Below are 27,803 nucleotides of genomic sequence, written 5' to 3'. Positions count from 1 at the left end.
CAATTAAAATTTGGTTGCCGGGGGTGATGATGCACTCCAGTCCCTCCGGCGCCCACCTCTCTCGGAAGGCCGCGAGTGTACCGGTGGACACCGCGTGCTCCATCTCCAAGGACACCCTGGTTCGGATGTAACCGCCGAAGAGAGGCAGGCAGTCGGGCTGAATGACCCCCTCGACCGCCCACTGCCTGGACCGGCTGATGACCCTCTTGGCCATGTCCATGAGCAGTCCTATGAGGAGGCCTTCGGACCTATTCGAGACAGCTCTACAAACCTGTGAGCATACTCACAGCTGCATACATTGCAATGGCCAACTCCATTAGCACGCTTGTGAATCCAATCATGATACAGCATCTGATGGTTGATGTCTCAGCTTCCATTGCAGCATATGCAGAAGCCACCCAGCGCCTGCGTACTACAGTGGCACTTGTGTCATGCAAGCTCAGCTTGTTGCCACGCAAGCTCAAACCACTGTCATCATAGCTGCGGTTACAAGTGTTGAAAGGGGCTTGCAGTGTGTCACAGCGGTCCAACAATCAGTCCTCCAACAAATTACTAGTATTGCTGAGGTGCCGCCCCAGGAGAGTGGCATTGACTCTGTGGAGCATGAACCTGCTGTCCTCTCTCAGGATGACAGCATTCGTCCTCCCACCACTGCAACTCCATCAGTGCCCTTGCTGTTGCCTGTTAACCAGCCAACCCAGACTGTGGCACTCCTGCCAAGATTGCGTAATCCGCAGCCGGGCCTTCTACGCCCGGAGCTGCTCGAGGTCGTCATCCAAACCATCTGCAGCCTTCCACCAGCCACTAGGGTAGCACTGCCTAGGATCACTAGGACAGGCAAAAGCACACAGAAGACAGGCACAGAGGGAATGCACAAGGCTTATTAGTTGACTTTGATAAGTAATATTGGATGGTTTGTATTATAAATTTGGTTTGGAATGTTTGCTTTAAGGTGGTATTCATTTCACCGTTGTGGCCAAGAGGATGCTATGATGGTCAGTAACAAAGGCAAGGTAAGGAGTGGGATTGTTGGTGATTGGGGAATTGGGATTGTGTTCACTCGTACCGCAGACAGATGAGTCGATCATGGACAGCAGAGACAAGAAGGGGCTGTGTTGGTTGCCTCCTTCCTCCCTCCTTTCCTCCCTCCCACCTTCCTTTTCCTCTTCCTCCAATTCCTCCTCCTCCGCTTCCTCCTCCAATTCTTCCTCATCCTCTTCCTCCTTCTATTCCTCCTCTTCAGCTCTTTGCTGTATGCCTGATGACAAGGGCTGTGCCTTCTTGATGGTGCAGTTGTGGAGCATGCAGCAGACCATGATGAATCTTGGGATGCACTCTGGTGAGTATGGCAGGGCTGCTCCAGAGCGGACTAGGCATCGGAAGTGTTGCTTAAGCATGCCAATTGTCTGCTCGATCACATTCCATTGGGCAGCATTGTCTTTCGTTATATGCGTGGGTTGTGCACCGGAGTCATGAGCCATATCATCCGCGGATAACCCTTGTCGCCCAGTAGCCACCCTCGTGGTGGCTTAAATGCAAATGGTACGGCGGACAACCACAGAATGAAGGCATCATGACTGCTGCCAGGATAGCGAGCATTGACTTGCATGACGCACTGAGTATGGTCGCACATCAGCTGGACACTGAGGGAGTGGAATCCCTTCCGGTTGCAGTGCAGCTCCAAATTCATATGCGGTGCTTGCAAAGCAGCATGCATGCAGTCAATGGCACCCTGCATCATGGGAAGCCTGCTGTCTGGTGAAGTCTCATGTTTGCTCCATCTCCTTCTCTCTGGCAAGAGAGAATGAAATGCAATCAGCTCTCTTTGCTTATAGAGTCTCAGTGACATCCCTTGTGCAACAGTGCATGCCAAACTGGGAGTTGTTGGAAATATCGCCTACTCCAGCCTGGAAGGAGCCCAATGCATAAAAATTCATGGGCTGCTCTGAGACTGCAGTTCTGCCTGCAACAGGGGACAGATTTAAGTGAGCACCTCCTTGGTGAAGCAGAGATGTTGCATACACTATTCCTCACTGAGGCTGAGGTAGGAGGTAGGAGAATTGCTCCCTGAAGACCCTGGGTGGATATGGCCTCCTGCTGAGAGCCATTCTCGTCCTCCTCCTCCTCCTCTCTCTTCGGCCAGCTTGTCCTCCTCTGTGTCACCTCTGCTCATTCTCCCTTTCATGCTGCAGGCCAAGGGGGATACAAACTACTGCACCCATGTCTGGGAGCTACTGGTCTGAGCAAAAGCCTTGAAGTAACTTGCCACACCACTGCCTGGGGACTTCAGCAACTGCAAATAAGATAATAAACCACCAAACATTTGTAAAAACTCACCAAGAGCCAGGAGAAATCAATCAGCAACTAATTATCAAACCAGGGACCAACCCTGGTTCAATGAGGAGTGTAAAAGAGCATGCATGCCAGGAGCAACACAAGGCATACCTAACTATGAGGTGCCAACATGGGGAAGCTGCAACACAGGACTACATGCATACTAAACTGTAGAAGCAGCATGCTGTAGACAGAGCTAAGCGATCCCACAACCAACAGATCAGATCAAAACTCTGCAGTCCTGCCACATCCAGTCGTGAATGGTGGTGGACAATTAAACAACTAATGGGAGGAGGAGGCTTCATGAATATCCCCATCCTCAATGATAGCAGAGCACAGCACGTGAGTGCAAAAGACAAGGCTGAAGCATTTTCAACTATCTTGAGACCACACCTGGAGTACTGTGCACAGTTTTGGTCTCCTTATCTAAGGAAAGGTATACTTGCCTTGGAGGCAGTGCAATGGAGGTTCACTAGATTGATTCCTGGGATGAGAGGGCTGTCTTATGATGGGAGATTGTGTAGAATGGGCCCATACTCTCTGGGCTTTAGCAGCATGAGAGGTGATCTCATTGAAACATACAAGATTCTGAAGGGGATTGACAGGGTAGATCCTGAGAGGTTGTTTCCCCTGGCTGGAGAGGGTTGTGAATCTTTGGAATTCTCTGCCCCAGAGAGCTGTGGATGCTGAGTCTCTGAATATATTCAATGCTGAGATAGATAGATTTTGGGGGCCCATGTTTCAACAAGATTTGTTCCTATTTTTTTGGAGCAACTAGTTTTTTTTGGAGTATCCTAGAAATTGCAATTCTCCACATTTAGTTTGCTCCAGTTTTAGTGAGTTAGTTTAGTTTCGTTTTAGTTCATTTTTTTTCAAAAAGGGGTGTGTCCAGTCACTTCCGCCTGTTTTGCAAGATTGAACTGCGAAATGTTACTCCAAACTAATTTAGAACGGAGTAAGTGTCCACTTTTGTACGCCACGAGAAACCTTGTGTAAAGTTAAGAAATCATCGCAACTAGCCAGAGATGGCGACGGGGGCGGGGCGGGGGGAAGGAAGAGAGAGCACTAAACATCTTCACTTTTAAAAATAAAGAATAATCATCAATAATAAATGATAAATCAATCAATCAATCAATCAATAAATAAAAAATTTAAAGTTTCTACCTCACCTACTGCAGCACCTATTCGTTTGGGAGCACATAGCAGCACATGCAGCCCTGATTAGGGGCCCGCTGCCGGAGAGGTGTTTGGGCGGGGCCCACCGCTGGAGAGGAGTTCGGGCGGGGCCCCGCTGCCGGAGAGGAGTTCCGGTGGGGCCCTGCCTGAACTCCTCTCCAGCGGCGGGCCCCGCCCAAACACCTCTCTGGCAGCGGGCCCCAGAGCTGGTCGGGCAGCTCCATAGCGGAGGAGATGTTCAGGCGGGCGGCGAGGAGGCCTCGAGGTAAGAGCAGTGGCGGCGAGGGACGGTGAGGCAGACAGGCCACTCGGCCCGCGCTAAGGGTGGTGAATATCGCGTCATCCCTTCGGCCAGGGATAGGAGGGAGGGACGCGCTGGGAGGGCCAGGAGCTACTGTGCACTCGCGCAAACTCCACTGCGCATGCGCGCAGCTGCCGGCGCTCTTTTCGGTACAGGGCTGTAGCTCCACCCCCCACTGTTGCTGCTGCGTTACGCTGACTGGGATGGAGGCCTGCAGAAAGTCCAGAATACCGAGGTAATTATCTGGCGCACTTTTCATTCTACAAACTCGGCTCAAGGCTCGAAGGTGCGCCATTCTAACCAACAATTCAAACTTGGGCCCTTGGGTCTAGGGGCATGAAGGGATATGAGGATCAGGCAGGAAAGTGAAGTTGAGGTCAATGATCAGCCATGATCTTATTGACTGGCGGAGTAGGCTCGAGGGGCCGTAGGGCCTACTCCTGCTCCTATTTCTTATTTCTTATTAAAGACCTTCCCTCCATCATAAGGTCAGAAGTGGGGATGTTCGCTGATGATTGTATGGTGTTCAGTGCCATTCGCAACTCCGCAGATAATGAAGCAGTCCGTGCCCACATGCAGCAAGACCTGGACAATATTCAGGCTAAGGCTGATAAGTGGTAAGTAACATTCTTGCCACACAAATGCCAGGCAATGACTATCTCCAACAAGCGAGAGTCTAACCATCGCCCCTTGTGGCAACAAGAATGGGTCAGAGGCTAGGTATTCTTCGGCGAGTGTCTCACCTCCTGACTCACCATCAACAAGTCAGGAGTGTGATGGAATACTCTCCACTTGCTTGGACCAACAACACTCAAGAAGCTCGATACCATCCAGGACAAAGCAGGCCACTTGATGGTACCCTATCCACCACCTTAAGCATTCATTCCCTCCATCACTGGTGTACCGTGGCTGCATTGTGTACCATCTACAAGATGCACTGCAGCAACTTGCCAAGGCTTCTTTGGCAACACCTCCCAAACCTGCGACCTCTACCACCTAGAAGGACAAGGACATCAGGCGTAATGGAAACACCATAACCTCCAAGTTCCCCTCTAAGTTACACACCAATCCTGACTTTGCTCCCTTTTATTCCATGGGCTTTGCTGGAAAGCCTATTATGTGCCACTTTATTAAACACCTTTTGGAAATCCATATACACCATGCCAACAGCATTGCCCTCATCAACCCTCTCTGTTACCTTATCAAACACCTCAATCAAGTTAGTTAAACACGAGAGGTCTACGTAAGAGGGGTAATAAGGAGTTGCACAAGGGTGATAATTAATTATGTGAATGTTTTGGAAACCCATTGTTTCGGTTATAATAAATCTTTATTTTGTGTTTGAAATTTGTGATCAGATACTTAATTTTACTGTGCGGGAATGATGTGTGAGAGGCCTCACAGGTTGGCCCATGGACATAGCCAGATGCAGACTCAACTAGTCATTGAGTTATGTGAACCATGGAGCTATGAGACGGCTTTGTGCTTCCCTTGCAGGGTCACGATAGTGACACCACCTCCTGCGTGGCTGCCCACCTGCATCTTGCTCCCCCTCCTGTGCCTCCTCCTCCTCCTCCTCCATAGGTGCCATTGCTGCCTCGACCTCCAATGGCTGCGCCCTCATGATGGCCAGATTGTGGAGCATGCAGCACACCACCACGAATATGGAGACACACTCAGGCAAGTACTGCAGCACACCTCCTGAGTGGTCCAGGCAACAGAGCCTCTGTTTGAGAATCCCAACTATGTTCGATGATAGTCCTGGTGGCCGTCAGACTCTCATTGTAGGCCACCTGCCCATCAGTTCTCGGGTTCCAAAGAGGAGTCATGAGCCAAGTGCTCATCGCGTAGCCCTCTTCTTCCAGCAGCCAGCCGCAACCTTCATTGGGACCAATGAAGAGGCGTGGCACACTGCTCTGGTGCAGTATAAAGAACCGTGGGTGCTGCCAGGGTACCGGACAGCCACTTGCACAATTTTGCGGTTGTGGTCACAACTGAGTTGAACATTGAGGGAGAGGCAACCCTTGTGGTTTCGGAATTGCTCGGGAGTGTGGCGCCCTCAGACCGACATGGTTCAATCAATGACCCACTGGACCCTGCGGAAGCTCGCAATGCACAAGAATGCAGTCTGCCACCCCAACGGTTTGTCCCAGGTCATAGAACAGGAGATGTAATCGGTCCTTCTCCTATAAAGAGCATCTGTGACATCCCGTATTGATGTGTAGGCTGCAAGCTGTGAGATGTTGCATCTTTCTGCAGTGGCAGCTTAAAAGGACCCAGTCACATAAAAGTTCAGGGCGATAGTCACCTTGGAGGCCATGTTCAGGGCTGTCCTCGTCCCTGTCTGTGGCTACAATTCTGCCTGCAGGAGATTACAGAGCTCCATCACGATGTTCTTCTGGAATCTCAGTCTGTGCAGTCAGTGATCATCATTCATATCAGTGTATGAGAATTGCTGGCGGAAGATCCTTTCTCAATATGGCCTGGCGCCCCGATGTCTGTGCGACCACCTTGCTCTGTGAGGCGGCTCATTGGCTTCTCTCTGTTGCTCTGCTGTTTCCTCCATCTCTGCAGGCTGCTGCTGCCCAGCATCTGGCTCCGCTGCAGGCTGCCTTCTGGCCTGCTGGCCCAGTATCTCTTGTGGAGGGTCCGCATACCTAACTCTCCTCCTTAGGGGACGCCCTTGCTGAGGGCTTTCCTGTGGCACCTCTCTTGCCTTCCCTCTATGGCCATCTCCCTGGCCCTCTCCATGCTGGACCGCAATGATGTCTGCGGCTCTTGCCCGCTGCCTCTGCAGCCGTTGCCCCCAGCACCACCTTCTCCTGTGTGCCTCGGCGGCAAGCACAATGTACAGGAGGCGTTGGTCTGCCAGCACTGACCCCATTTCAAAGACCTCCCCAAGAACAGCCTCCTCAAAGTGGCCTCCCTGTTCTGCAGGTGGAAAGTGCTCCAGCACTCGCAAAGCAGCGCACACTGTATCCTTGCATTTCTAGTGAAACAATGGGAAAAAGTCGGCAACACAAAATCAACACAAAGCAACACACCTTTAAGGCACTCCGGCAGTGTGCATCAGGAACTATGCACCACTCGAAAAAAAATACCTTTGGCATCGCCGAGCAGTCGGACGACTTTTATAACGGAATATCGCTTCCAGCCCGGGACCTCAGCGGTGCTTAGGAGTGCTGACCAGCACCGCTGCGGAAATGGGGGGAAGTGGTGCTGTGATGCACACTGCCAGTAAACCACGGCAGGGCAATTGGACTATCAGTGGCCATTCCACAAAAAGTCGACAGTTGCTACACTCCGCAACGTGGCCGCCGATTTCTGGTGGTAACAGGCCTTAATGGAAGGGGCAATTTCAGCCCCCAAAAGTTTTGCCCGCCATTCAGCTTGGCTCCCATACTCACATTAGCGGCCCATGCAAAAGCTGGATTAGCACAGGCATCTGTTGTTTCTTTTTTCAGTTAGAGAAAGGTGCATAGTTTGAGAGAGGGTGAAGAAATAACTTACAATATAGAAGTAAGTGAATATAATATGTACATATATATCAGTAGTACCTGAATTGACACCGTTGAAGTGGGTGTTGAATGCTGTACCTCTACATATCACTGTCAAAATTCAAAGGAAAGATATCGCCAACATCTGTTGGTTTAGGTTAGTAATTTTGAGCTGCAACAAAATAAAAGCTTAATGTTAATTCGCAATTTTTTTTAACGAAAACCCCTATTCCACAAATTTTGCCAGACAGCCTCCACTCTCATCATTACATGCTTTCACCCCACATAATTCCTTACATGGTATTTAACTGCCTGTTGCATGCCCATGTCATCACACCCATTATGGACTGCATAATGCAAACTGCGTATAAATACATGCCACTAATCTCAATGTACAATTACATAGAATATTATATAGAATTACCAGGGCAGAAACAGGCCACTCGGCCCAACGGGTCTTTGCCTGTGTTTTTGCACTACATGAGCCTCCTCTCACCCCTCTTCATCCCACACTATCAGCATATCCTTAAGAACATAAGAATTAGGAGCAGGAGTAGCCATTTGGCACCACAAGCCTGCTCCGCCATTCAATGAGATCATGGCTGATCTTGTACCTGAACTCCACTTTCCTGCACTATCCCCATATTCCTTGTTTCCCTTAATATGGAAAAATCTATCGATCTCTGTCTTGAATATACTCAAAGACTGAGCCTCCACAGCCCTTTGGGGTAGAGAATTCCAAAGATTCGCCACCCAATGAGTGAAGAAGTTTCTCCACATCTCAGGAAAAGTGGAGGGCAGAAAAATCAAAGGCAAAAATCAAAAAGGGCCATATTATAACATAATTCTAAAAGGACAAGGAGTGTTAAAAAAACAAGCCTGAAGACTCTGTGTCTCAATGCGAGGTGCAATTGAAATAAGGTGGATGAATTAACTGCGCAGATAGCTGTTAACGGATATGATGTAATTGGGATTATGGAGACATGGTTCCAGGGTGACCAATGCTGGGAACTCAACATCTAGGGGTATTCAATGTTCAGGAAGAATAGACAGAAAGGAAAAGGAGGTGGGCTAGTGTTGCTGGTTAAACAGGAGATTAAGGAAGGACATTAGCTTGGATGATGTGGAATCTATATGGGTAGAGCTGCGAAACACCAAAGAGCTAAAAACGCTAGTGGGAGTTGTGTACAGACCACCAAACAGTAGTAGCGAGGTTGGGGATGGCATCAAACAAGAATTTAAGGATGTGTGCAATAAAGGTACAGTAGTTATCATGGGTGACTTTAATTTACATATAGATTGGGCTAACCAAACTGGTAGCAATACAGTGGAGGAGGATTTCCTGGTGTGTATAAGGGATGGTTTTCTAGACCAATATGACGAGGAACCAACTAGATAGCTGGCCAACCTAGACTGGGTGTTGTGTAATGAGAGAGGATTAATTAGCAATCTTGTTGTGTGAGGCCCCTTGGGGAAGAGTGACCATAATATGATAGAATTCATCATTAAGATGGAGAATGACACAGTTAATTCAGAGACGAGGGTCGTGAACTTAAAGAAAGGTCACTTTGATGGTATGAGACGTGAATTGGCTAGGATAGACTGGTGAATGATACTTAAAGGGTTGATGGTGGATAGGTAATGGCAGACATTTAAAGATCACATGGATGAACTTCAAAAATTGTACATCCCTGTCTGGAGTAAAAATAAAATGGGGAAGGTGGCTCAACCGTGGCTAACAAGGGAAATTAGGGAGAGTGGTAAATCCAAGGTAGAGGCATATAAATTGGCCAGAAAAAGCAGCAAACCTGAGAAATGGGAGAAATTTAGAATCCAGCAGAGGAGGACAAAGGGTTTCATTAGGAGGGGGGAAATAGAGTATGAGAGGAAGCTTGCAGGAAACATAAAAACTGACTGCAAAAGCTTCTGTAGATATGTGAAAAGAAAAAGATTAGTGAAGACAAATGTAGGTTCCTTGCAGTCAGAATCAGGTAAATTTATAATGGGGAACAAAGAAATGGCAGACAAATTGAACAAATACTTTGGTTCTGTCTTCACTAAGAAATACACAAATAACCTTCCCGAAATACTAGAGTACCGAGGGTCTAGCGAGAAGGAGGAACTGAAGGAAATCCTTATTAGTCAGGAAATTGTGTTAGGGAAATTGATGGGATTGAAGGCCGACAAATCCCCAGGGCCTGATAGTCTGCATTCCAGAGTACTTAAGGAAGTGGCCTTAGAAATAGTGGATGCATTGGTGGTTATTTTCCAACATTCTATAGACTTTGGATCAGTTCCTATGGATTGGAGGGTAGCTAATGTAACCCCACTTTTTAAAAAAGGAGGGAGAGAGAAAACAGGAAATTATAGACCGGTTAGCCTGACATCGGTAGTGGGGAAAATGTTGGAATCAATTATTAAAGATGTAATAGCAGCGCATTTAGAAAGCAGCGACAGGATCGGTCCAAGTCAGCATGGATTTATGAAAGGGAAATCATGCTTGACAAATCTTCTAGAATTTTTTGAGGATGTAACTAGTAGAGTGGACAAGGGGGAACCAGTGGATGTGGTGTATTTGGACTTTCAAAAGGCTTTTGACAAGGTCCCACACATGGTATTGGGGTTAATGTATTGAAGTGGATAGAAAACTGGTTGGCAGACATTAAGCAAAGAGTAGGAATAAACGGGATCTTTTCAGAATGGCAGGCAGTGACCAGTGGGGTACCGCAAGGTTCAGTGCTGGGACCCCAGCTATTTACAATATACATTAATGATTTAGACGAAGGAATTGAAGGTAATATCTCCAAGTTTGCAGATGACATTAAGCTAGGTGGCAGTGTGAGCTGTGAGGAGGATGCTAAGAGGCTGCAAAGTGACTTGGACAGGTTAGGTGAGTGGGCAAATGTATTGCAGATGCAGTATAATATAGATAAATGTGAGGTTATCCACTTTGGTGGTAAAAACAGGAAGGCAGAATATTATCCGAATGGTGACAGATTAGGAAAAGAGGAGGTGCAACGAGACCTAGGTGTCATGGTACATCAGTCATTGAAAGTTGGTATGCAGTTACAGCAGGCGGTGAAGAAGGCAAATGGATCGGTGGCCTTCATAGCGAGATGATTTGTGTATAGGAGCAGGGAGGTCTTACTGCAGCTGTACAGGGCCTTGGTGAGGCCACACCTTGAATATTGTGTGCAGTTTTGGTCTCCTAATCTGAGGAAGGATATTCTTGCTATTGAGGGAGTGCAACAAAGGTTCACCAGACTGATTCCTGGGATGGCAGGACTGACATATGAAGAAATGGATCGACTAGGCTTATATTCATTGGAATTTAGAAGAATGAGAGGGAATCTCATAGAAATATATAAAATTCTGACGGGATTGGACAGGTTAGATGCAGGAAGAATGTTCCCGATGTTGGGGAAGTCCAGAACCAGGGATCACAGTCTAAGGGGTAAGCCAGTTAGGACCGAGTTGAGGAGAAACTTCTTCACGCAGAGAATTGTGAATCTGTGGAATTCTCTACCACAGAAAGTTGTTGAGGCCAGTTCGTTAGATATATTCAAAAGGGAGTTAGATGTGGCCCTTACGGCTAAATGGATCAAGGGGTATGGAGAGAAAGCAGGAATGGAGTCCTGAAGTTGCATGATCAGCCATGATCATATTGAATGGTGGTGCAGGCTCGAATGGCCGAATGGCCTACTCCTGCACATATTTTCTACGTTTCTATGTTTCCATGTCCTGAATGTTCGGCCCCTTATTCTGAGACTGTGACCCCTGGTTCTAGACTCCCCAGCCAGGGGAAACATCCATTAGTACAGAAACGTGGAGTTGAGGTCGAAGATCAGCCATGATCTCATTGAACGGCAGAGCAGGCTCAAGGGACCGAATGGCCTACTCCTAATTCCTATATCCTTATGTTATTATTGCAAAACAGCATGTACCACCTCATACACTCTTCCAGCTGAGGCAAGTGGAAAAGCACATTATTTATATATCGACCCCAAGGGGAGGAACTGTAATAAGAAACACTAGGTGCACACGCAATGTTGTCTTAAATTAAAATTATGCTTGCACTGAAGTTTTCGTGCATGCAACATTGTTGATGAAAAAATGGAGACATTGCTTTCATGTGTCTGGAGCTCTGCGAGTTGTTGTGCACAGTGAAGAGTCTTAGATGGTAACATATTTGTGGATGGAAAGGGGAACTGTACTGTTAATGCACTGGCCATATAGTAGTCAAGAGGAGATTTGCCTGATGAGAGTTGCAATGTATGCACCTGTGAGTATGTTCACAGGTTTGTAGAGCTGTTGCATTATGAGTGGCTTAGCCAGTCACGTGATGTTCACAAGACTCAATAAAACCCCAATCAGTTGTGTCTTGGTCATCCGCGATGAGGTATGCAATTGTGAGCCTAGAGGACGAACTTGTAATGTGTAGTGTGATTGTTAAAGCTTTGTTAATAAACCAATTAGTTCTTAATAGCAATGTGTTGCTATAAATAAGAACATAAGAATTAGGAACAGGAGTAGGCCATCTAGCCCCTCGAGCCTGCTCCGCCATTCAACAAGATCATGGCTGATCTGGCCGTGGACTCAGCTCCACTTCCCTGCCCGCTCCCCATAACCCTTAATTCCCTTATTGGTTAAAAATCTATCGATCCATGACTTGAATACATTCAATGAGCTAGCCTCAACTGCTTCCTTGGGCAGAGAATTCCACAGATTCACAACCCTCTGGGAGCAGAAATTACTTCTCAACTCGGTTTTAAATTGGCTCCCCCGTATTTTGAGGCTGTGCCCCCTAGTTCTAGTCTCCCCGACCAGTGGAAACAACCTCTCTGCCTCTATCTTGTCTGTCCCTTTCATTATTTTAAATGTTTCTATAAGATCACCCCTCATCCTTCTGAACTCCAACGAGTAAAGACCCAGTTTACTCAATCTATCATCATAAGGTAACCCCCTCATCTCCGGAATCAGCCGAGTGAATCGTCTCTGTACCCCCTCCAAAGCTAGTATATCCTTCCTTAAGTAAGGTGACCAAAACTGCACGCGGTACTCCAGGTGCGGCCTTACCAATACCCTATACAGTTGCAGCAGGACCTCCCTGCTTTTGTACTCCATCCCTCTCGCAATGAAGGCCAACATTCCATTCGCCTTCCTGATTACCTGCTGCACCTGAAAACTAACTTTTTGGGATTCATGCACAAGGACCCCCAGGTCCCTCTGCACTGCAGCATGTTGTAATTTCTCCCCATTCAAATAATATTCCCTTTTACTGTTTTTTTTCCCAGGTGGATGACCTCACACTTTCTGACATTGTATTCCATCTGCCAAACCTTATCCCATTCACTTAACCTATCTAAATCTCTTTGCAGCCTCTCTGTGTCCTCTACACAACCCGCTTTCCCACTAATCTTTGTGTCATCTGCAAATTTTGTTACACTACACTCTATCCCCTCTTCCAGGTCATCTATGTATATTGTAAACAGTTGTAGTCCCAGCACCGATCCCTGTGGCACACCACTAACCATCGATTTCCAACCCGAAAAGGACCCATTTATCCCGACTCTCTGCTTTCTGTTAGCCAGCCAATTCTCTATCCATGCTAATACATTTCCTCTGATTCTGCGAACCTTTATCTTCTGCAGTAACCGTTTGTGTGGCACCTTATCGAATGCCTTTTGGAAATCTAAATACACCACATCCATCGGTACACCTCTATCCACCATGCTCGTTATATCCTCAAAGAATTCCAGTAAATTAGTTAATCATGATTTCCCCTTCATGAATCCATGTTGCGTCTGCTTGATTGCACGATTCCTATCTAGATGTCCCGCTATTTCTTCCTTAATGATAGTTTCAAGCATTTTCCCCACTACAGATGTTAAACTAACTGGCCTATAGTTACCTGCCTTTTGTCTGCCCCCTTTTTTAAACAGAGGCGTTACATTAGCTGCTTTCTAATCCGCTGGTACCTCCCCAGAGTCCAGAGAACTTTGGTAGATTATAACGAATGCATCTGCTATAACTTCCGCCATCTCTTTTAATTCCCTGGGATGCATTTAATTCCCTGGGATGCATTTCATCAGGACCAGGGGACTTGTCTACCTTGAGTCCCATTAGCCTGTCCAGCACTACCCCCCTAGTGATAGTGATTATCTCAAGGTCCTCCCTTCCCACATTCCTGTGACCAGCAATTTTTGGCATGGTTTTTGTGTCTTCCACTGTGAAGACCGAAGCAAAATAATTATATAAGGTCTCAGCCATTTCCACATTTCCCATTATTAAATCCCCCTTCTCATCTTCTAAGGGACCAACATTTACTTTAGTCACTCTTTTCCGTTTTATATATCTGTGAAAGCTTTTACTATCTGTTTTTATGTTTTGCGCAAGTTTACCCTCGTAATCTATCTTTCCTTTCTTTATTGCTTTCTTAGTCATTCTTTGCTGTTGTTTAAAATTTTCCCAATCTGCTAGTTTCCCACTAACCTTGGCCACCTTATATGCATTGGTTTTTAATTTGATACTCTTCTTTATTTCCTTGGTTATCCACGGCTGCTTATCCCTTCTCTTACCGCCCTTCTTTTTCACTGGAATATATTTTTGTTGAGCACTATGAAAGAGCTCCTTAAAAGTCCTCCACTGTTCCTCAATTGTGCCACCGTTTAATCTGTGTTTCCAGTCTACTTTAGCCAACTCTGCCCTCATCCCACTGTAGTCCCCTTAGTTTAAACATAGCTCATTTGAGACACTACTTCCTCACCCTCAATCTTATTACAAATTCAACCATACTGTGATCACTCATTCCAAGAGGATCTTTTACTAGGAGATTGTTTATTATTCCTGTCTCATTACACAGGACCAGATCTAAGATAGCTTGCTCCCTTGTAGGTTCTGTAACATACTGTTCTAAGAAACAATCCCGTATGTATTCTATGAATTCCTCCTCCAGGCTACCCCGTGCGATTTGATTTGACCAATCGATATGTAGGTTAAAATCCCCCATGATTACTGCCGTTCCTTTTTCACATGCCTCCATTATTCCCTTGATTATTGCGCACCCCACCGTGAAGTTATTATTTGGGGGCCAATAAACTACGCCCACCAGTGACTTTTTCCCCTTACTATCTCTAATCTCCACCCACAATGATTCAACATTTTGTTCATTAGAGCCAATATCGTCTCTCACAACTGCCCTGATATCATCATTTATTAACAGAGCTACCCCACCTCCTTTCCCTTCTTGTCTATCTTTCCGAATAGTCAGATACCCCTGTAGGTTTAATTCCCAGTCTTGGCCACCCTGCAACCACGTTTCTGTAATGGCCACCAAATCATACCCATTTGTAATGATTTGTGCCGTCAACTCATTTGCTTCATTTCGAATGCTGCGTGCGTTTCGGTAGAGTGTTTTAATACTAGTTTTTAAACCATGATTTTTAGTTTTGACTCCTCCTGCAGCCTCTATATATTCAGTGGCCCTTTTTGTTTTTTGCCTTGGGTTTCTCTGCGCTCCACCTTTACTCATCTCCTTTCTGTCTTTTGCTTTTGTCTCTTTTTTGTTTCCCTCTGTCTCCCTGCATTGGTTCCCATCCCCCTGCCATATTAGTTTAACTCCTCCCCAACAGCACTAGCAAATACTCCCCCTAGGACATTGGTTCCGGTTCTGCCCAGGTGCAGACCATCCGGTTTGTAATGGTCCCACCTCCCCCAGAACCGGTTCCAATGCCTCAGGAATTTGAATCCCTCCCTGCTGCACCACTGCTCAAGCCACGTATTCATCTGAGCTATCCTGCGATTCCAACTCTGACTAGCACGTGGCACTGGTAGCAATCCCGAGATTACTACTTTTGAAGTCCTACGTTTTAATTTAGCTCCTAGCTCCTTAAATTCGTCTCGTTGGACCTCATCCCTTTTTTTACCTATATCATTGGTACCAATGTGCACGACGACAACTGGCTGTTCACCCTCCCTTTTCAGAATGTCCTGCACCTGCTCTGAGACTTCCTTGACCCTTGCACCAGGGAGGCAACATACCATCCTGGAGTCTCGGTTGTGGCCGCAGAAACGCCAATCTATTCCCCTTACAATCAAATCCTCTATCATTATTGCTCTCCCACTCTTTCTCCTGCCCTCCTGTGCAGCAGAGCCAGCCACGGTGCCATGAACTTGGCTGCTGCTGCCCTCCCCTGATGAGTCATCCCCCTCAACAGTACTCAAAACGGTGTATCTGTTTTGCAGGGGGATGACTGCAGGGGACCCCTGCACTACCTTCCTTGCACTGCTCTTCCTGCTGGTCTTCCATTCCCTAGCTGGCTGCGGTAAGACCAACTCACTACACGTGCTACTCACGTAATTCTCAGCATCGTGGATGCTCCAGAGTGAATCCACCCTCAGCTCCAATTCCGCAACGCAGTCCGTCAGGAGCTGGAGGCGGATACACTTCCCGCACTTGTAGTCGTCAGGGACACCGGAAGTGTCCCTGAGTTCCCACATAGTACAGGAGGAGCATATCACGTGACCAAGCTCTCCTGCCATGACTTAACCCTTAGATACACTTAAATTAGCAACAACAATGCTAAAGTTTACTCACTGTTCTCGGAGAAAAAAGAAAAACTACTTACCAATCACCAGCCAATCACTTATCCCCTTGGCTGTGATGTCACCTTTCTATTTCTTTCTGCTTCTTTTTTGCCTTCTCCCTGTAGCTGCACAAGCTGGGCCTCTCCACGCTGCTCCCGACTCAGCGATGCACTGCCCGACCTCGCAGCCTTTTATAGGCCTCTCCACGCACCTTAAGAATTCTTAAGCAAAGAACCCATGAAGCAAATACATTACAAGAGTGGCACAAATATGTCTTGCAGCTGACATTGAGTGTTGCTACCCTGCTTGCTGATCATTTGCTGTCCATGGAGGCATTCGCCATCCGATCAGGCCTCTTGGTAAGGCAACGTATTATCTCATTTGCATGGAATGATCTCAAAATGGGCAGGCACTGCACAGAGCTGGCAGATATGATGAGGTAAAGTGAGGCGGAACAGATCTGCTGTCACCGAACTCCAAGAAGCTTTCTGAGTGGGTGGACCTAATTGCGAAATCCCATCTTTCCTGGTCCTTTGGTCAACACATTCTCTGCTCCACTCTGCTGATCAGCAGTTTACCTCCAACGCAATTTTAAACAGTGAAGCACCATACAGACTGTAAGACCAGTAACTTCCTCCACAGTGAAATGGCCCGGGCAAGACAGACCATCGGCACTTTAAGCACACAGCTGCCAATTCATCAAGTGCCAGTGTGGGGCAATTGAAAGAAAAAAGAAAGACTTACATTTATATGGCGCCTTTCACAACCACCGGACATCTCAAAGTGCTTTACAGCCAATGAATTACTTTTGGAGTGTAGTCACTGTGGTCATGTAAGAAACGTGGCAGCCAACTTACACACAGCAAGCTCCCAGCAACAGCAATATGATAATGACCAGATAATTTGTTTTTGTTATGTTGATTGAGGGAAAAATATTGGCTAGGACACTGGGGATAACTCCACTGCTCTTCTTCGAAATAGTGTCACGGGATCTTTTATGTCCACTTGAGAGAACAGATAGGACCTCGGTTTAACATCTCATCCAAAAGACGGCAGTGCAGTGCTCCCTCAGTACTGCACTGGAATGTCAGCCTAGTTTTATGTGCTCAAATTCCTCGAATGAAACTCTTAGCAATAAAAAAAATTAATAGGAATAACATCACGCGTGAATATCAACAAAGAAATGTTAACTTAAAACTAACCATTTCGTTGTTACCATGGGCTAGAATTTTCTATGGCTTACCGCCCGGTTTCTAGGCAGTCTTAGCCATTGTGGACGCTAATCAGGTAAGCAAAAAAATTCCCTACCTAAGTTACGCCGGCGGTTTCGAGGTACCACTGGGGAGCAGACTGCTGGCATGCACCATCCTGAGATTGCCTTGGCGAGATATTTGGCTCAGCGGTGACCCGTGGGTAAGTATGAAAAAAAACACCCAGGGGATCAACGGAGCTGGGCGGTAGGTGAGTAGCTCTTCACGAAAAAGGTTAGTCATGGGTTTTTTACTAATTATTTTAAAAATCTGTTATGGTTATTTAGTTTAAAAGGGTCTTGGGAATGTTTTTATGATTTTTTAATTGTTTTTCTGCTGCTAGGCCGAATCCACAGCCGCGGGGTAAATTTTTATTGATTTTTTTATTATCACTTATTTTGTTTAGGAACCGCCCAATTGACCCTAAATTGCATTTTTTCGCCCAGAAGTTTGGAGGGAAGTTTTCGCCGGCGATAATCTTCCCAATCTTAGCGGTCTTTTGGGCGGCAATCGGGCGCTGGCGGGCTGATGGGAAATTCTAGCCCCATATCTTATTTACAAGAAGCAGGAGACTAACAACTGACCATATAAACACAGAGTACACGAATAACAGCTGATCATTTACTCACATTTGCACAGCCTTGTGAAATCTGGATGCTATGAAATTTGTAAGCTGTATCTTCATCACTACAAAGGAACAGATGTTTAAAAACAGGATAAACTATAATAGCAGTTCAAGACGCCAAGGTTTATTAATTCAGCTACTACAGCCAAATACATGTACAGTTCCAAGAATGATACTGATATGATAGACAAACATACTACAGACAGAGCTACTTATCGGTACCAGCTTTTGCAGGGGTGTGTATTATTAATATATGTGGTCAAAAACTATATTGTTGCAAAATTAGCACATGGCTCTGCACTTATTGACATTATATCAAAGAGAAGAGGTGAGTTCAAAGAAATAAATGTAGTTTATGAGTAAGCCTGGAGACTCGGGTATATTTTGCTTTAGTTATAAAGCTTATGAAAAAAACTGACAAATTACACAATCTTCTTACTGCAATGACAACTCGCCTCCTGATTCTCCAAAATCTCTGTACCATCTACAAGGCACAATTCAGGAGTGCAATAGATTACTCTCCATTTGCCTGGATGGGTGCAGCTCCCACTAAACCTAAGAAGCTCGACACCATCTGGGACAAAGAGGTTGATGCGTACCCCATCCACTGGCTTAAGCATCCACTCCCTCCACCATCACCATACCCCGGCTGCAGAATGTACTATCTACAGGATGCACTGCAGCAACTCATCAAGACATCTTCGGCAGCACCTCCCAAACACACAACCACCATCAGCTAGAAGGTCAAGGGCAGCAGGTACATGGGAACATCATTACCTGCAAATTCCCGCCAAGTTACACACCATCCTTCATCGTCGCTGGGTCAAAATCCTGGAACTCACTCCCTAACAGCACTGTGGGAGTGCCTTCACCACAAGGACTGCAGCGGTTCAGGAAGAAGGTCCACCATCACCTTCTCAAGGGCAACTAGGGATGGGCAATAAATGCCCACATCCCAAGTTTGAATTAAAACAACATTCTAGCTTGCTTTGTTACCTCTGCAAAATTCGGAGAGTATTTTCCAAGAAAGTTAATTATGCTTAAGATGACAAACATAAGCTGATATACAAAAGAGTTCCATGCTGACATTCAAAATGGTTGGCTTGTACCTTTTCTGGGTCCATTCTGATGCCTTACTGATTCATAACATTGCCCAGCAATTTGATCAAGTTTGTGAATATTAAATTTGTCATTTAAAATAATCCCAACGTCATCTAGTTTTGTAACTACTGCGACTACATGCTTCAGTGGGGAGCACTTTCACCTCTGAGTCAGAAGATTGTGAGTTCATAATCCAGGCTGGCACTCCAGTGTCGTACTGAGGGAGTCCTGCTCTGTCAAAGGTGCTGACTTTTAAATGAGCTATTGAACCGAGGCCCCGTCCGCCCTCTTTTTTGGATGTAAAAGAATCCATGGCACTATTTTGCAGAAGAGCAGAGGAGTTCTTCCCGGTGTCTGAGCTAACATTTATCCCCTAACCAACATCACTATATCAGGTTGTCTGTCATTATCACATTGCTGTTTGTGGGAGCTTGCTGTGCGAAAATTGGCTGCGCATTTCTTACATTACAACAGTGACTACACTCCAAAATTACTTCATTGGCTGTAATGTGCTTTGGGACATCCAGAGATCATGAAAGGCACTATATAAATGGAAATCTTTCTTACTGGGTCATGTTGGGACTGAGTGTTGCCGTAAATCAGAATATTATCCATTTGACAGAAAACCCCTTTCAGACATTGAGAAATGTTCTGAAGTAAATTCAATTCTGAAAGGGAATTGCTTGAATTACTAGCACCTCAATCATGTTGTAAAGGGAGTTAATAAGGCTGAACCTTTTTGGCAGCACCTGGAATTAGTATCCAGTTTTGAGAAAATTTTGCACCTGAAAGATATTGTGATGTTTGATCAACTGTGTGCATCAGGTATGGTTCTCCACAAACACTCTTTCAATTTCTGTCTGTTTGTTTCAGCAGCACCACTGTTCCTGCTCACTGTTTTACCAAGTCCACCATTCTTTCTATTAGGCTCAACTGCTCCCTGTAGGTCAGGGGTGATTTCATAGTGCAAATCACGAGGCACTGCAATAAGGTAACAGCAGAATCAACTGTTTCATCTTCCTCTAGTTTACTCTGGTGCACTGGTTAATGCCTAAATGTCAAATTCCTGTGTGCACAATTTTGACAAAAGTGTGTTTTTGAAACAAACTTGTTAATTGATGCAAAAGCAAAATACTGCAAATGTTGAAACCTGAAATAAAAGCAGAAAATGCTGGAAATCTCAGCGGCTCAGGCAGCATCTGTGGAGAGAAACAGAGTTAACGTTTTAGGTTGATGACCCTTTGTCAGAATTGGCAAAAGTTCAAAATGTAACAGATTCTTAAGTTAGTGCAAGGGGCACTGAAAGGGGGAGGGTAGGAAAGAGCAAAAGGGGAGGTCTGTGATCGGGTGGAAGGCAGGAGAGATTTGAGCGACAAAAGGGATGATGGGCAGAATTGAGAGTTTTAATGGCACGAGTTAGGAAACAAACAATCAGTCTTGATAGGGTGTGAATTTTTTGAGGATGTAACTAGTAGAGTGGACAAGGGAGAACCAGTGGATGTGGTGTATTTGGACTTTCAAAAGGCTTTTGACAAGGTCCCAAACAAGAGATTGGTGTGCAAAATTAAAGCACATGGTATTGGGGGTAATGTATTGTTGTGGATAGAGAACTGGTTGGCAGACAGAAAGCAAAGAGTGGGAATAAACGGGTCCTTTTCAGAATGGCAGGCAGTGACTCGTGGGGTGCCGCAGGGCTCAGCTATTTACAATATACATTAATGATTTAGATGAAGGAATTGAGTGTAATATCTCCAAGTTTGCAGACGACATTAAGCTGGGTGGCGGTGTGAGCTGTGAGGAGGATGCTAAGAGGCTGCAGGGTGACTTGGACAGGTTAGGTGAGTGGGCAAATGCATGGCAGATGCAGTATAATGTGGATAAATGTGAGGTTATCCATTTTGGTGGCAAAAACATGAAGGCAGAGTATTATCTGAATGGTGACAGATTAGGAAAAGGGGAGGTACAACGAGACCTATGTGTCATGGTACATCAGTCATTGAAAGTTGGCATGCAGGTACAGCAGGCGGTGAAGAAGGCAAGTCGTATGGGATTGGAAAACCCCCCCACCGCGTTGCGGATTAGACCTACCTGCTCCTGCAGCCTGCTCCGCCCGACTGGAAGCCAAGCCTGTCAATCAGTCTGACTTCTGGGCAGGGAACCTGTTAAGGACAAAAGATGCACGATGTGGAGTGCAGAAACCTGGACTTCTGGGTTTCCCATCCGAAATTTGACCCCCGACCTACAAAACCCACCCCTGTTACTATCCAGGCCATAGAGCATAATAGCAAGGAAGTTATGCTAACCATTTATAAATCACTGGTTAGACATTACATAGAAATATAGAAACATAGAAAATAGTTGCAGGAGTAGGCCATTCGGCCCTTTGAGCCTGCACCGCCATTCAATGAGTTCATGGCTGAACATGCAACTTCAGTACCCCATTCCTGCTTTCTCGCCATACCCCTTGATCCCCCTAGTAGTAAGGACTATATCTAACTCCTTTTTGAATATATTTAGTGAATTGGCCTCAACAACTTTCTGTGGTAGAGAATTCCACAGGTTCACCACTCTCTGGGTGAAGAAGTTTCTCCTCATCTCAGTCCAAAATGGCTTACCCCTTATCCTTAGACTGTGACCCCTGGTTCTGGACTTCCCCAACATTGGGAACATTCTTCCTGCATCTAACCTGTCTAAACACATCAGAATTGTAAACGTTTCTATGAGATCCCCTCTCATTCTTCTGAACTCCAGTGAATACAAGCCCAGTTGATCCAGTCTTTCTTGATAAGTCAGTCCTGCCATCCCGGGAATCAGTCTGGTGAATCTTCGCTGCACTCCCTCAATAGCAAGAATGTCCTTCCTCAAGTTAGGAGACCAAAACTGTGCACAATACTCCAGGTGTGGCCTCCCAAGGCCCTGTACAACTGTAGCAAAAACTCCCTGCCCCTGTACTCAAATCCCCTCGCTATGAAGGCCAACATGCCATTTGCTTTCTTAACCGCCTGCTGTACCTGCATGCCAACCTTCAATGACTGATGTACCATGACACCCAGGTCTCGTTGCACCTCCCCTTTTCCTAATCTGTCACCATTCAGATAATAGTCTGTCTTTCTGTTTTTACCACCAAAGTGGATAACCTCACATTTATCCACATTATACTTCATCTGCCATGTATTTGCTCACTCACCTAACCTATCCAAGTCACTCTGCAGCCTCATAGCATCCTCCTCGCAGCTCACACTGCCACCCAACTTAGTGTCATCCGCAAATTTGGAGATACTACATTTAATCCCCTCGTCCAAATCATTAATGTACAATGTAAACAGCTGGGGCCCCAGCACAGAACCTTGCGGTACCCCACTCGTCACTGCCTGCCATTCTGAAAAGTATCCATTTACTCCTACTCTTTGCTTCCTGTCTGACAACCAGTTCTCAATCCATGTCAGCACACTACCCCCAATCCCATGTGCTTTAACTTTGCACATTAATCTCTTGTGTGGGACCTTGTCGAAAGCCTTCTGAAAGTCCAAATATACCACATCACTGGTTCTCCCTTGTCCACTCTACTGGAAACATCCTCAAAAAATTCCAGAAGATTTGTCAAGCATGATTTCCCTTTCACAAATCCATGCTGACTTGGACCTATCATGTCACCTCTTTCCAAATGCGCTGCTATGACATCCTTAATAATTGATTCCATCATTTTACCCACTACTGATGTCAGGCTGACCGGTCTATAATTCCCCGTTTTCTCTCTCCCTCCTTTTTTAAAAAGTGGGGTTACATTGGCTACCCTCCACTCGATTGGAACTGATCCAGAGTCAATGGAATGTTGGAAAATGACTGTCAATGCATCCGCTATTTCCAAGGCCACCTCCTTAAGTACTCTGGGATGCAGTCCATCAGGCCCTGGGGGTTTATCGGCCTTCAGTCCCATCAATTTCCCCAACACAATTTCCCGACTAAGAAGGATTTCCCTCAGTTCCTCCTTCTTACTAGACCCTCTGACCCCTTTTATATCCAGAAGGTTGTTTGTGTCCTCCTTAGTGAATACCGAACCAAAGTACTTGTTCGATTGGTCCGCCATTTCTTTGTTCCCCATTATGACTTCCCCTGATTCTGACTGCAGGGGATCTACGTTTGTCTTTACTAACCTTTTTCTCTTTACATATCTCGAAACTTTTGCAGTCCGTCTTAATGTTCCCTGCAAGCTTCCTCTCGTACTCTATTTTCCCTGCCCTAATTACGATGAGGATTGTGAACAATTCTGGGAATCACACTTTAGAAAGGATGTTAAGGCCTTGGAGAGGGTGCAGAGGAGATTTACCCAAATGATACCAGGGATGAGAAAATTCAGTTTTTTGGAGAGTCCGGATAAACTGGGATTGTCCTCCTTCGAGCAAAGAAGGTTAAGGGCAGAGTTTAAGGGGTGAGTTAATAGGGGTGTTCAAAATAATGAGCGGTTTTGATAGAGTAGATAAGGAGAAACTGTTTCCTCTGGTAGGAGGCTCGGTAACCAGAGGACAGATTTAAGATAATTGTCAAAAAAGCCAGCGGGCAGATGAGGACAATTTTTTTTACTCAGCAAGTTGCAATGATCTGGAATGCATTGTCTGAAAAGGTGGTTAAAGCAACTTTCAAAATGGAATTGGATATATACTTAAAAAATAAAAATGAAGAGGGTTATGAGGAAAGAGTGGGACTAATTGGATCGCTCTATCAAAGTGCCGGCACAGACACGATGGGCCGAATGGCTTCTTTATGTGCTGTTTGATTCGAAATATCTGTTTTACCTGAAATAGCAACATTATACATTTGGAAACTGTTTAAATTTTATAGATTTAGTAAATTAAGCAAAATCTCTGCAATAGCTCCTTCAACAAGGACAGGAATTGGTCTGTAACTGCTCAAGAACTATTAACAGTATTTATACTCGGCACATCTCTCATTCTTTCCCCGGCCCCCATTACATAAATACATCCACTTCCTAAGAGAACATAAAGGTCATACTTATTAGTGGCAGCTAACAGTACACTGGGAGATTCTACCCCAAAATAGAATTACCTAAAATAAGAGCTCGGAAAGTAACAGGCTAATAGCAGATTGGCTATGGCGATGTTACTTAATTTGTGCAGATTCAGCAGCTCTCAGTGGTATAATGGAGGGAAAACCTGTTCAATGAATTAATCAGTTAAGGGCTGTGGTGTTTTTGTGGTGGGACACTTGAACCCCTTACATTGTTCTTGCTGATTCTCCAGTAGAGAACCTTTAGGAATTGGTCTCTAACTGCCTGAGGAAACGGCAGCTCTCATGCTTACAAAATTCTTACAGGGCTTGACAAATTCTTACAGCGCTTGACAGGGTAGATGCAGGGAGGATGTTTCCTCTTACTGGAGTATCTAGAACCAGGGGTTACAGTCTCAGAATAAGGGGGCGGCCATTTAGGACTTAAATGAGGAGAAACCTCTTCACTCAGAGGATGGTGAATCTTTGGAATTCTCTACCCCAGAGGGCTGTGGAGGCTCACAGACTCATATATTCTAGACAGAGATCGATAGATTTTTGGATATTATGGGAATCAAGGGATTATGTAGGAAAGTGGAGTTGAGGTAGAAGATCATCCATGATCTAATTGAATGGCAGAGCAGGCTCGAGGGGGCGAATGGCCTACTCCTGCTCCTAATTCTTATGTTCCTATGCTACTGTTGGACCGAGGAATCGGTGATGTAACTGCTGATTGCTCCAGGTGAGCCGGCACTGTCCTTTCACAAAAAATCTCTGGAACTCAGAGCACCACCATGCATCCACAATATAACCTGACCAGAACACATTAAATTAGAGTTAACTAGTCTCATTGTTTGTTAACGCAGAGAGTCAGACTAAGTCAGGTAGTGAGCACAAACAACATTACTGATCTGTGTCTTGACATCATAGAAAGAAAGAAAGACTTGCATTTATATAGTACCTTTCACAACCTCAGGATGTTCCAAAGTGCTTTCCAATCAATGAACTACTTTTGAAGTGTAGTCACTGTTGTAATGCAGGAAACACAACAGCCAATTTGCACATAGCTAGTTCTCAAAAACAGCAATGACCAGATAATCTGTTTTTGTGACGTTGAATGAGGGATAAATATTGGCCACTCCACTGCTCTCCTTTGAAATAGTACCTTGGGATTCTTTACATCCACCTGAGAGAGCAGACAGGGCCTCAGTTTAACATCTCATCTGAAAGACAACAGCTCTCTCAGTGCAGCACTCCTTTAGCACTGCACTGGGTTACGGGGCACTATAACTGATCCTTAGTTTACATTGGAGCCATTACATACTGCATAACACTACAGCTTTACTGTCAATGAAGTACTTTTGCAGTGTAGTCACTGTTGTAGTATAGGAAACATGGCAGCCAATTTGCACACAGCAAGTTCCCACAAACAGCAATAAGATAACAACCAGATAATCTGTTTACGTATGTTGGGTTAGGGATAAATACTGACCAGCATATAGTCTTCAAATACTGTAATCGAGATGTCCACCTAGTGGACTACCGATGTAATGCAACTACTGATTAAATACAATAAAAAGGTCATGTGGCAAAGTTACATGATGACAGTTTCCGTGTAGAGCCATCTTGTGTGTGTGCTTCTGTTAGTGATGTCATAAGAATATATCACAAATATTTAATTTAAGCCTGCAGCATTTTTGCAGTTGGTGACAGTTCAGCTAACAAATTGCTTGTGAGGGATTTCCACTCTACAGACCAAAATTTTGTGATGTACATTTTACTTCAAAGAGGAATCTTTTAAACACTCAAACTAAATGTTGGTCATGTCTCACAAAGGCTACTCTTGGCTTCTGGCTTCTCACTTGATGCCCCTCACATGTGGTTTGACATTTGGAAATGTTTTAGAAGATGTTAAAGTCCTCGGTATATAATGGCTCAGAACATCATAGAGGAGCTTTGAATGCGGTCAGGATTCAGCAACTTAGTTTAAATATTTAGTATTATTACATAGTGGTATCTGAATTATTTACAGCACAATTAAAGTAAAGATAACTAGGTTTAATCATTTAATTTGCTAATCCAAGAATGTGTTCTGATTTACAACAGAGCATTATCTGTCTGGACCATCAGCTATTTTTTTTACAACCATTGTCATTTGTATTTTTTCATGTAATGTTTTCTGCACTGCCAGTTTAAAGTGTTCCTGTGTACAGCCTTCAGTTGCCTCACATCAATCTCAACAATACATCACAATGAAATCTGTTTAGAACAATGACCTTTGGGATTGACTTCAGATTGCCTTCATAGACAGATGGTCTTTTAAAGCAGGCTTGCTTCTGAATCATGAATCCATTGATGGATTGGACGGTAAATAGCTGTTAATAGGGTTGCCAACCCTGGTTGGACGCATTCCAGGAGGTTTCATCACAAGACGTCTCGCCACCAACCATCCTGCACTGTCAAACAGCTCTTTCTGCCCATCCCCCATGTTTTTATAACAATTAAGCAAAACTGTTCAAAAAGCACACCAATTTTTAAATGCCACTATGATTTTTCTTCTAGACTGCTTGCAGTTGTGTCCAGAAGATTAATCTTTAATTCCTGGAAACTCCAGGACAATACTGGAGGGTTGGCAACCCTCTTTTAGAAAAGTATTTATGATAGGATTTTTTGTAATAAGAACTTAAAACATGGGGCGCATTTCAGAGCCCGCTATAAGTAGGTTTTGTGCATTACATTTTTGAATCCTATTATTTCTCCCTTTTATTTAAACAGAGATATTTCATACAGAAGCTTCTTATGAAGATTGTTCAAACCTTTCATCATGGCACCCCACCACCATATTAGGGACACTGCTCACAACCATTATAATCACTTCCTATTCATAGAAAAACATTGATGGGCTCGAAATTCGGTTCTGGCCATTTTGCAGTGTTATTCATAGCAGGGCAGTACGTATAGCGCCACGATAAATGTTTGCGCCTCTGACCAGTAAATTCGTTTGAAATGCAGCAAGAGCAAAAGGGGGTGTTAAATCAGGCGTTCCACACCAGTGCTCGGGTGCTCTAACCAAAATCCCCAGCGCTAAAATGCAAGTCGCAATGCGAATGCTCCGAGGCCCGCAATAGATCCCGAGTCCAGCCAAATCTTAAAGGCACGGCGCTATAAGTCTGCGCATGTGCATTTCCATCTGTGCACTTTGAGCAGGGCAGAAAATGGAGGAGCAGGAAGGTCGCCATCGTGCACACCGCTTCTATGCCTCGGCTGCTGAGGCATTGATAGAGGCTGTTGAAAGGAGGTAGCATGTGTTGTAGCTTCCTGGAGGAAGGAAGCCCACTTCACGAGTTCTTCGGATGCCTTAGAGGGATGTGGCACAGGACGTCTCAGCTAGAGACACGGTGCCACGAATACAAGTTTAGTGATAACACGAGGATCGTCAGGGTGAGTACCCTTTATATTAATGTACCAATGCCATGATTTGAAACTCACTGTCTCACTCAATGTAAAGTCTTTGCAGGACCTGCCCCTTCACTATATGCTCAAGGCCATGGTGTTGGTTGGTGAAGCCACCTAAAAAGTTGAGACTCAGTTCACCAGCCATGCCCTGCGCATGCAAGTATCGTGCACCTTCTTGTTCCCTACTCAGTCTCACCCCTCCTCGTGCCAGCTTTTTACTGTTGATATGCGTTTGCAAAATGGCACCCTGAACTGCAATCCTAGCTAGCTCTCACCTAATCCCACCCTTCCCACATGCTCTGTTTGCAGCCACGCAGATTATAATGGACATCTTTACACTTCCACACAGTATGAACTACTTCTACTATTGAAGTCACATGTGCCTCACAATGAGCAGCACACTCACCTTCTTCTTTTTCTTATTGCAAAATTGGCGCATCATCGTCAGGAGCAGCAGCGCCTGTAGGTGGCGA

At 45.3% G+C, this 27,803-nt stretch overlaps 1 long non-coding RNA gene across 2 annotated transcripts in view; it reads left to right on the top strand.

Annotated features, from left to right (window-relative positions):
• Nucleotides 1-3,723: 3,723 nt before the first annotated feature.
• The window catches only part of LOC139247336 (uncharacterized), a 49,224-nt gene continuing 25,144 nt past the window's right edge, over nucleotides 3,724-27,803 (top strand). Inside the window, exon 1 of one of the 2 annotated variants that reach the window (XR_011590888.1) lies at nucleotides 3,724-3,775. This is a non-coding gene — a long non-coding RNA (uncharacterized lncRNA). Of the gene's footprint in view, nucleotides 3,776-3,984; nucleotides 4,047-27,803 lie in introns of those variants that run through there. The other variant, XR_011590889.1, reaches the window with a different exon arrangement.

This window comes from Pristiophorus japonicus, chromosome 1, assembly GCF_044704955.1.
Source record: "Pristiophorus japonicus isolate sPriJap1 chromosome 1, sPriJap1.hap1, whole genome shotgun sequence".
NCBI classification, from domain to species: Eukaryota; Metazoa; Chordata; class Chondrichthyes; family Pristiophoridae; genus Pristiophorus; species Pristiophorus japonicus.
The sequence above is the reverse complement of the archived record's forward strand: the minus strand, read 5'-3'. Positions and strand labels throughout refer to the sequence as shown.